General features: G+C 36.5%; 1 pseudogene; it reads right to left on the bottom strand.

Moving 5' to 3' along the window:
- Positions 1 to 4,657: 4,657 nt before the first annotated feature.
- Positions 4,658 to 5,582, bottom strand: LOC104994073 (annotated as a pseudogene).
- Between the last annotated feature and the right edge of the window lie 5,353 nt (positions 5,583 to 10,935).

Here is a 10,935-nt window from a genome sequence, read left to right as displayed (position 1 = left end):
GAATCCCAGGGATGGGGGAGCCTGGTGGGCTGCCATCTATGGGGTTGCACAGAGTCGGACACGACTGAAGCGACTTGGCAGCAGCAGCAGCAGCAGCAAGTTGGTTCCACCTGATAAACCAGTATGTTATACTCATATATTGTTCTCCTAATCTGTGTTAATTAAACTATATATTTGTATGGAAATCTGCCTTTCTTCAAGATTCATGTCAATCATTTTGTGGCCTGGAATGCCAATGTTATCTCAATGCATGTTGTGGGTGAGGGCCCTGTTGCCATTCTCTGAGTTTTGAGACATTTCCCTTCTTTAATTAGCAGATTGCTAATAGCTATATAACATCAGGCTAAAGACTAGCAAGGGGTACTCTTTTGCCCCCTTCTGATGTCTATGTCAGAAGCTTTCTCTATCTCTTTTATACTTTAATAAAACTTTATTACACAAAAGCTCTGAGCAATCAAGCCTTGTCTCTGGCCTTGAATTGAATTCTTCTCCTCCAGAGGCCAAGAATCCTGATGTCTTTCATGATTCAGCAACAACCTTTCAGTTCTCCATTACTCACTTGAAAATTCAAGCAATATAATAAAAATATACTTCTCAAAGTTATGATTAAATCTTGGTTAAAACTAAATAATAAATTGAGTCAGAGTAACCTTTGATGAGAAGCTATAAAAAGACCAGTTTGATTTATGAAGTATTTTGCACCAATTAACTATTGTACAAATTTTAACCTTCTGAAAAACCTAAAAAAAGAAAATTGGAGAATGTTTACTTTTCTGAGACAATGCAATTGCTTTGGGAAGCTTAACCTATTTTAGAACTATACATGTGTTTGTATGTGAAAAATAAACATTTATAAGTCTATATACACACATTGCTTACATTTAATGGAAGGAGGGGAAGATTATAATTTTACAATCTCTTATTAGTAGAAAAGCATCAAACTCTCAAAAAAAAAAAAAAATCTTCAAATTGCTCAAAAAAAGTAGTTTCCCCACAGACAAAACAGTAACTTGTACTACCAAAATTAAGTGATTTATTTATTTATTTATCTTCATAACAATTCCTAAGAGAGTGATGGAAAATACCAACAGGCACTGAATTTTTAACGAATAAAAATTAAGAGTATGCCATTTAAAATTTTGGGGTTTTTTGAAATTTTTTCATAGCTCCGTACCTCTTGTTTTGAATCTTTCTAATATATTGTGTAATATTTAAATCTACTAGTCTAACTAAATTAGGTAAGAGAAGGTATGATTCATGATGTAGCATTTTGGAAAAGAATCCAATGTAAAGAAAAAATTACTAATTCTATGAACAGAGGTTAGAAATGCCCCCAGGAAACTTCACAAATGCTTATGATATTAATATTAAATAAGAGACATTAGGCTCTCTTCAGGGAAATTCTTGTACCAGTCCTGGCTCTCCATCTCAAAGAAAGTCTGATTATACACAGTAAAGATCCCAGTGGAAGTTATGATGTATTAAAAGCTGACTAAACTAACTGTGTTTCTCAGACCCTAAGTAAACATAATGAAGCAGAAAAAGGACCTGTCAATCCATGATTCTTGTGATCAATGCTCAGTTTTCATGTCCTCTTCAGAACCAAGTGGCCAATCTGAGTGCCCTTTCACTTCCTCAAAAAAATTCCATAGCCAGAAATTTCTGAACAGATGAAAGAATGAAAAATAGGATGCAGAAATGTGTCTTACACAAATCCCACAGCGTAACAGTACATGTGTTATTTGAAAAGTGCATTAATCTGGGGTTTATGCTATTTACGATATCAACTATCCTATCAATGAACCACTTACAGGAACAGTTTCTTGCCTATGAGATCTGTTAGATCATGAATTCGCCAAACAGTCTACAACATAATAGATGATAGATGAAGAAAAAGAATATTGGGTCTAAAGGTCTTTTTCCTAAAGGGGAAAAGAAAGCCTTACTAATTTCATCTGTCCTAAAAGTAACAATATTCTTCTGAATGAAAACTACCACAGTGTGAAAAATCAATCTCTGAGTCAATTTCTGATAACTCTCCTGTGAATTAAGGAGGAATGTTATTTGTGTCTGAGTAGGTCCTTGTCAGAGATTGGGGATTTTATCATTTGGAAATGTTTTGGAAGCATTTTAAAATGTTTTCAAGATAATCTAAGTAACCAGCTCCCATTGGTGGGAATTTTTGACTTGGATAAGATTTGAAATAATTAACAACAACAACAAATTGCTTTAGGGAATTTACCAGATGAGGGCTCTTAAGAAAAATACTAAAAATCAGATTACAATCCTGGAAATATATGCCCAACATTTTTAATTGCAGAAAACTTTATAATACTAAGGGAGAACAAATTGGTAATTATTTTACAATCTACTTTCACCTCCTCTTACTCTGAGAAGACTGAGTTCTTTGGAGGAATGTTGGTAGGTAAGGAAAACTTTCAAACTCATTCTATTAGGCCACCAAGACCTGCTACCAAAGCTAGACAAAGATACCACACACACACACACACGCACAAACTATAGGCCAATATTATTGATGAAAAATAGATGCAAAAATCCTAAACACAATCCTAGCAATCTGAATCCAGCAATACTTTAAAAAGGTCATATACCATGATCAAGTGGGATTCATCCCAGGGAAGCAAGGATTTTTCAATATCTGCAAATCAATCAATGTGATACACTACATCTACAAATTGAAGAATAAAAACAATATGATCATCTCATTAAATGCACAATAAACTTTTGACAAAGTTCAGCACTGATTTATGACAAAAAAATTCTTCAGAAAGTAGGCATGGAGGGTACGTACCTCAGCATATGCAACAAACTTCTGGCAACCCACTCCAGTATTCCTGCCTGGAAAATTTCATGGACAGAGGAGTCAGCAGGCTACAGTCCACTGGGTCACAAAGAGTAGGACATAAATGATCAACTGTGCTCAGAGTCATTTAAGCATTTTAGAGTAACTATTTCCCCATATTTTCTCAAAAGGAAAGTAATCCAACATCCTAAAAGACAGTCATAACTTGAGCTAGTCTCTAAATATTTCTTTCAAATTATCATTTTCTAACAGCAATTTGAGGATTTTAAAACTGAAAATCCATGAGGAAGTAGCCAACAAAAGCAGAAATGATTTCGTTTTGCCCACGTCACACACAGTGATGGAGGTTAGTGAGTTTAATTTTTTAATTATCAAATAAGTTTTCATCCTACCCACAGAAATCTTGTGATCTCCTTCATATTTCTAGGCCTTCAGAAAAAAAGAGGAGAATCATAAAAAAGAGGCTTTTATTTTTAAAAATTTATATCCTAGATTCCTTACCCCTAATTTGAGTTTTAATCACTAATAATTATTTTATCTTCTGAAAAAAGTCCTCTAACTTTCTCCTCATATGTAACCACAACTTTTCTACCCTCATTTCAAAAAACACTGCTATTGATTTGTTGCTGTGTATCATAAGTTTATGAAAGCTTTATGGACTAAATAGTTAATGTACTAGATGGAATAGGTAAAAACCCATGTTTAAATACAATTCCTAAGCCTCATAAGAACTCCCCCAAAAAACCTCTTATTTATTGACAACGTGGCTTGGGCTCATGACAGGATTCTGGACTCTTTAATCTCCCATAGCCCTGTTCCTTGCATTAAAAACACTTGCAAGTGTTCCATTTATTTTTCTTATTTTTTGGAAGAAATAACATTCTTACTTAAGCCAGTCATCTCCCCAATATTCAGATTCATAAGGCCTCCCATTTCCCAACAACAACAAGAACAAAATAAACTACTTTCATAAACAAAAAACAACTAAAAAGTACCCATCCTGGGAAAAATTCATGTACCATCCAGGGACAAAACACAGTCAAATTTCAAATTAGAATATTTTCTTCTGTGCCGTGTTTACTGAAACAAAAAAATAAGATAAAGTATAAGCAAAGTATACTGAGATTAATAGATTTTAAATCATAAAATTGAATTTAGTCTAGATGTTTTCATTAAAAGATATACAACTGTAATAAAGCAATAATTACTCTGAGCTATACTTTCCCATCCAGGTAGGATATGTTAACAATCTGTTATGTGAAGGACTGGCTGTATAAAAGTAAGAAAATTCTTTGTGAAAAAAGCAAAATGTGTACTGTCAGCAAAAACAAAATTGTTTATACTTAACAATTTTGTTAAGTATTTATGTAGCAGTCATTATGTAACCTATATCTCAGGGATTAAATGAAATACATTCTTGCTCAAGGAAGACAAGAAGGAAGAGAAGAGAAAACATTGATTCATGCTTCCAATGGCAGGTTGTGGATAAGATATCCATGAAGACACAATGTAAATCTCAAGTTCCCTGATTTGATCATCAGTAGACCTGTCTGTTATTTCTACAGGCAAAAACATTCAAACTGAAAGAAAAAACAGATTTAATAATTTTTTGAATATTAATAAAAGGGAGAAAGTGAGGAAAGGAAATTGTGCTAGTGGGCAAGAAAAAAGAGACCTATTCTGAAAAATTGGAAATAAATTGAGAGATGACTCAGATATTCTGCCACATGGTGAAAAAGAATTAGAAATATTTTCAATAAAATTACTATGATTAAACACAAAACCTCTTGCCTTTGACCAGCTGCACAGAGAAATACTCTAGTCTATTCAAAATTATCTCCTACTTAGAGTTTTTCTTAGAGCAGTTTTCACAACTTTATTTCTCAAGCTATAGATCAAGGGGTTCATCATGGCAACCACATTCATATAAAAGACAGAAGAGAATTTTTTCCTCGTCCATAGACCCAGCAGAAGATGGTTTGAGATACATAAAGGCACATGATCCAAAGAACAGAGAAATAGCAATGATGTGGGAACTGGGTGCTGAGGGCTTTGGACCTGCCCTCTGTGGACTTGATGTGGAGGATGTTGGTGAGGATGAGACCATAAGAGACAAAGATAGTGAAACTGGGCACAATGATGTTGATGCCCACCACAATGAAAACTACAAGCTCATTGACATAGGTACTTGTGCAGGAGAGCTGGAGCAAAGGGTGGACTCACAGAAATAATGGTTGATGGTGTTTGCATCACAGAAGGTTAGCCTTGGCATGCATCCAGTGTGAGCCATGGCACCAGAAAATGCCATCAAGTAGGAACCAAGCATAAGGCTGGAACACACTTTAGGGGGCATAACAACATTATACAAAAGTGGGTTACAGATGGCCACATAGTAACCATAGGACATTGATGTCAGCACATAGCATTCCGAAATGACAAAAAGACAGAAGAAGTAGAGCTGAGCCATGCACCCCATGTAAGAAATAAAATTCTTCTTTGATGTGAAGTTAATCAGCATTTTGGGTGTAAATACAGAAGAATAACAGAGATATTTGAAGGACAAGTTAAAGAGGAAAAAGTACGTGGGGGTGTGTAGGTGTGAATTCAGTGCAATTAGGATTATCAATCTCAAATTTCCCAACACAGTGATCATATACATTCCTAAAAACAGGAAGAATAGAGGGAGTTGGAGATTTGGTTGGTCTGTTAATCCCAACAGAATAAATTCAGTCACAAAAGAATAATTTCCAGGAGCCATTCTTCTCTAAGGGAATCTGTGGACACAGGAGAAAGGATTCCATTAGAGAACAACTTGGCCCTTCCACAGTATTGCATCCTACAAAAGAGCACTGTTGTTTTTCTTTTTTAGTCACTAAATTTTATCCAATTCTCTTGGGATCTCATGGACTGCAGCCTGCCAGGCTCCTCTTTCAATGGAATCTCCCAGGCAAGAATACTGGAGTGGGTTGCCATGCCCTCCTCCTGGGGATCTTCTCAACCCAGGGATTGTTCCTGTTCTCCCTCATTGCATGTGGATTCTTTACCAACTGAGCCACCAGAGATGCCATTATTAGAGCTGTTATAGGCTAAATATAGCAAAGTACATCACAAACAGAGGGAAGCCCAGTCCTGTCATATGCAAGCATACCTCCTGGAAAATCCGAGGGGAAGAGGGATGGATTAGGATACCATTGTTCTACTGTCATCTCAACATTTCCTCATTCACTTGGACTCTTCCCTCACCAGGATAACTGAGGCAGTGACCCTAACAACAGCCTGGTGTTTTCTTCTAATACAGGTTAGACCTGATGTGGTAGGAACCAAGAGCACTGTTCTAAACCAAGATGAAGGAACCGGAATCTATGAGAAATACGTTACTCCTTTTGTCACAGAGCAAAAGCCATACAGGTAGGAGAGAGTTACACCTACTTATAGGAAACTTCCTGACTTATATGTCGTTTGTGTCCCCTCGTGTTTCTGAATATTTTCTGATCCCTCTCCAACAGATGCTTCCACTAGTTTCACTTTATTCACAGAACTGGACAAAATGAGAAAGAGGGGGAATATATCAGGTCCCTGGACTTTCCACTCAAAAAGGGGAATACATTACTATAAACTGGATTCAGAAATGCACACTCCTTAGTTCAGAAAACCTCAAGATTGGCTCCCTTATCAGTTGTCTTTACCCAGTTGATACTGGAGATGCAACTTCCAGTTCCTAAGACTTGATTTCTTTGATTCTCTGATGAGACGGCATCGACATATGCCCTTGAAATCTCTGTGAACTACTGTGATCTCTGATAATCATTTTCAGTTCTTTCAAGCAGTATAGAAAAATTAAGCCTCTTGTTTTCACACTTGCTATTTGATTGGACATCAAAGATTTAATGTGACTGTCATGATGTAATGCATTTGGTTAAAAAAACAGGCTAGATGCTTGCTGAGTCTTTTCCCCAGGGAGTAGATTAGATGAAAACAGGGAATAAGATTATTGATCCCCATTCATGATCTCTTTTTAGTTCTTTATGGACTCACTCTCTTACTCATTTTTCACTTTACTCTAGGGATTGTGCATCCCTTAGGTGAATCAAAGTATATTCTCAACCTCCTTATTATCTTCACCTCTGAAGGGAAAGTTACTATATTACTTCATTCTCTCTTTACGCCCATTTACTAAGTGGACACGTTTTCTGCAAGGGTCCTAATTCCAGAGTTCTTTATTTCTTTTTCTAAAATGCTTCAAATGTTGAAGTAACTCATTTCTGCTGTTCTCTCTCATTTCTGAAATTATTGATATTTCTGAAATTATTGGTAATGTTGTATATCCTTTCTAGTGTTTATCTTCTTAATATATACCCAAAATTCTACCTGATTCTCCTGCTTGGTCATTTTCTGTAACATTTCAATAACTATAACAATAGTTATTCAATAACAATAACAATAACTAAAGTTACCAATCTTTTCTCACCATAGAAAAGAGCAGACTGCTGCTAAGTCGCTTCAGTCGTGTCTGACTCTGTGCGACCCCATAGACGGCAGCCCACCAGGCTCCCCCGTCCCTGGGATTCTCCAGGCAAGAATTCTGGAGTGGGTTGCCATTTCCTCCTCCAGTGAATGAAAGTGAAAAGTGAAAATGAAGTGGCTCAGTTGTGTCCGACTTGTAGCGACCCCATGGACTGCAGCCCACCAGACTCCTCCGTCCATGGGATTTTCCAGGCAAGAGTACTGGAGTGGGGTGCCATTGCCTTCTCTGAGAAAGGAGCAGGGGCCTATGGAATTAGAGAGAGTGTTGGGAATCTTGTCTTCCTTCTTCTATTCTTACTAACTACAACACTTGGAACAATTTACTTAACCTCTCCTTTCAAATGTTTAAAATAGGGATGGTAAAGAGAACACCTCTTTCATTGGGCTGTTGTGTTAATAGATGAAAAAATACCTAAGTGAAATGGATGGCACTGTACCCGGCATATGGTGAATAGTCATTAAGTGTCAGCTGTCATTATTTATATTATCATAAATTCCAGTAGGGTCTCCCTTATAACATTCAACAGACTTCTTCCTTTAATTCCTGTGTTCCTCTATAAATTGTAAATTCTCTAAAGACAAACATTTATTCTACCATGTTCACTATTTTGCTAATGAATCTCAGAACAGTGCAGAGTACATAGAAAAAACTCAATGGCTCTTTCTGAAAAGCAAGTTCTTTTTTGCCTGAAACCCTCCAGAATATATTCAACATTTCTCTTACGCTAAGCCACAGCATCTACAATCACAATGTCCTTCATCCATGTCCCTCAGCCACCACATTATTTCTGGATTTCATGTTTAAACTGAACTATAATGTTGAACTACCGTGGCCACTATTATTCTAGCATTTTCCTAGCTACTTCCTCTTATTTAGTCATGGACACTGCTGCTAGAATAAGGTCTGAAATCATAGCTCTGGCCCTCCCTAGTTTATGAATTTTCAATGGTTCTCTATTACTCACCTGAAAACTGAACCTATGGAGTAAAAATACAGTTCTTAAAATGATGATTAAGTCTTTGCTAAAACTAATGAAGAAATTGAGTCAAAGTTATCTTTGATGAGAAGCCATGAAAATACCATTTTGATTGATTAGAATATATTTTACACAGATTAAATATTGAAAAAACTTTTAGCTTTCTCAAAAATATAAGAATTTATATTTTTATAAATATAAAATATTTATAAATATTTTTATTTATAAAATAAATAAAATTAATTTAAACATCAAGAGCTTCAAGCCATTTCAGAAATATGTATGTATTCTAAATTTAATTTTTTGAGGAATCTTCATAATGTTTTCCATTGTATTGCCACCAGCAGTGCACAAACATGCCCTTCTCTTCACATTCTTATTAATACTCCATTTTCTTTTTGATAATGGACATTCAGAGAGTTGAAGTGATATCTCACTGGGGTTTGATTAGCCTTTCCCTGAGATCAGTAAGCTGAGCATCTTTCCATGTGTGTGTTGACCATCTATTTGTCTTCTTTGGAAAAATGTCTATCCAGTTTCTTTGCCCATTTTTAAATTGGGTTTATTTTCTTGATATTAACTTCTATCAGTTATTTCTATATTCTGTAAATCAACTATTTATCAGCTATGTCATTTGCAAATCTTCTTCCATTCAGTGTGCTGTCTTTTCATTTTTTAAAATAATTTTATTTATTTATTTATTTGCCGGAGTCCAGCTCCAGCAGCCAGGGATTCAACCTGAAAAGATGAACGGTGTCGGCGATAGAAATGAGACAGCCTCTCATTTTTTTTGGACTGCCTGTTTATTTCAAGTTTAAGATTCTTTTTTATACTTTTACAAAAACATTAGGCCAGAGGTTTGACATTTTCAGTTCCCCCTCTCCCAGATTTATTATCTCCATAAATCATTGTTGCTCTTCAAATGGAGTTCCTGCTATAGTGATTCTCTCAGAATCAGCCTTATCATCTATTATCTACCTCCTCTAATGTGTCCTATAGGTAACTTGTGATTACACTGTAACTCATGCTACATTCCTCAGTTTACTATTTATCTTCCTAAATCCTGTTTGCCCCTAACATCCTAAGTTCACTATCTCTTAAAAAGGCTTCTAGCTATAGTGTCTCTAAAAATTCCTAACTTCTATTAGCTATAGTAAAATATGCTAACTTTACAACATTCCTTAAATCTTTAACTTCTAACTGTTTTAATTATTTCTAAGCCCTAAATTCAGTAAACTCCTTTGCCGTAAACATTCTTCTCACAAATAGGCTTCAGATAGCAATCCCTCCCATGGCCTCAAGCTATGGCCTATGTGCTCATCCTGGAACACTCTTTTGTAAAAGTCCTTGAACAAATGTCAATGATTAACTTTATGAATTATTTTCTGAGCACAGCTGCAGAAGGCTTTCTGCCTTCTCATGCTCCTCTCAAGAACAATAAGCACCTTAATATTCTTTTTCAGTCAACTCAGCCGAGGAGAGGAAAAGACAAGTCAGAATTACAAGGCCTAATTCCTTAATCCCAGGTCCATGCCTGCGGAATGAGGAGAGGGGGCTGGGGGCTGTGCCTCCATTTTGTCAGTAATGCCTAACACAGCTCCTGACATCTATTTGTGGCTGTGCCAGGTCCTTGCTGTTGTTCAAGCTTTTCTCTGGTTGCAGAGTGTGGGGGCTACTCTTCATTGCAGTGGCATCTCTTATTGAGGATCAGGGGTCTCTGTGGCATGAGAGCTTCAACAGTTGCAGCACTTGGGTCAGTAATTGCAGCTCCCAGACTTTAGAGCACAGGTACAGTACCTGTGGCACATGGGCTTAGTTGTTCTGTGGCATGTGGTGTCATCCCAGACGAGGGGCCGAACCTGTGTCTCCTGCATTGGCAGCAGGTCTTTACCACGGAGCCACCAAGGAAGCCCTGCCTTTTCATACTGGTGACAGTTTCCTTTACTGTGAAACAGTTTTTCAGTTTGAATAGTTCCATTTATTTATGCTTTTATTTCTCTTGGCCAAGAAGACATAGCCAAAGAAATACTGCTAATTCTAATGTCAAAGAGCATTTGGTTTATGTAGTCTTCAAGAAATTTTATGTTCCAGATTTTATCTTCCAAATTTTATGTACCTTTAATTTTTAAATCCATTTTGAGTTTATTTTTGTATGTGGTGTGATAGTGGTCCAGTTTCTTTTGCATGTAGCTGTCCAGTTTTCCCAAAACCCTTTATTGAAGAGGCTATCTTTTCCACACTTTGTATTCTTGGTTCCCATGTGATAGATTCATTGATAAACAAGTGTGGATTCATTTTTGGACTCTCTATTCTGTCCAGTTGATCGACGTATGTTTTGTGCCAGTACTATGCTGTTTTGATCCCTATAGCTTTGTAGTATTGTTTGAAATCAGAAAGTGTGATATCTCAAGATCTGCTCTTCTTTGTTAAGACTATTTAAGCTATCTTCATGAAAGTGAAAGAGGAGAGTGAAAAAGTTGGCTTAAAGCTCAACATTCAGAAAACTAAGATCATGGCATCTGGTCATGGCATCTGGTCCCATAACTTCATGGGAAATAGATGGGGAAACAGTGGAAACAGTGTCAGACTTTATTTGGGGGCGGGGGGGGG

The sequence above is a fragment of the Bison bison genome, unplaced genomic scaffold, assembly GCF_000754665.1.
Source record: "Bison bison bison isolate TAMUID 2011002044 unplaced genomic scaffold, Bison_UMD1.0 scf7180017849655, whole genome shotgun sequence".
Classification (NCBI taxonomy): Eukaryota; Metazoa; Chordata; class Mammalia; order Artiodactyla; family Bovidae; genus Bison; species Bison bison.
The sequence above is the reverse complement of the archived record's forward strand: the minus strand, read 5'-3'. Positions and strand labels throughout refer to the sequence as shown.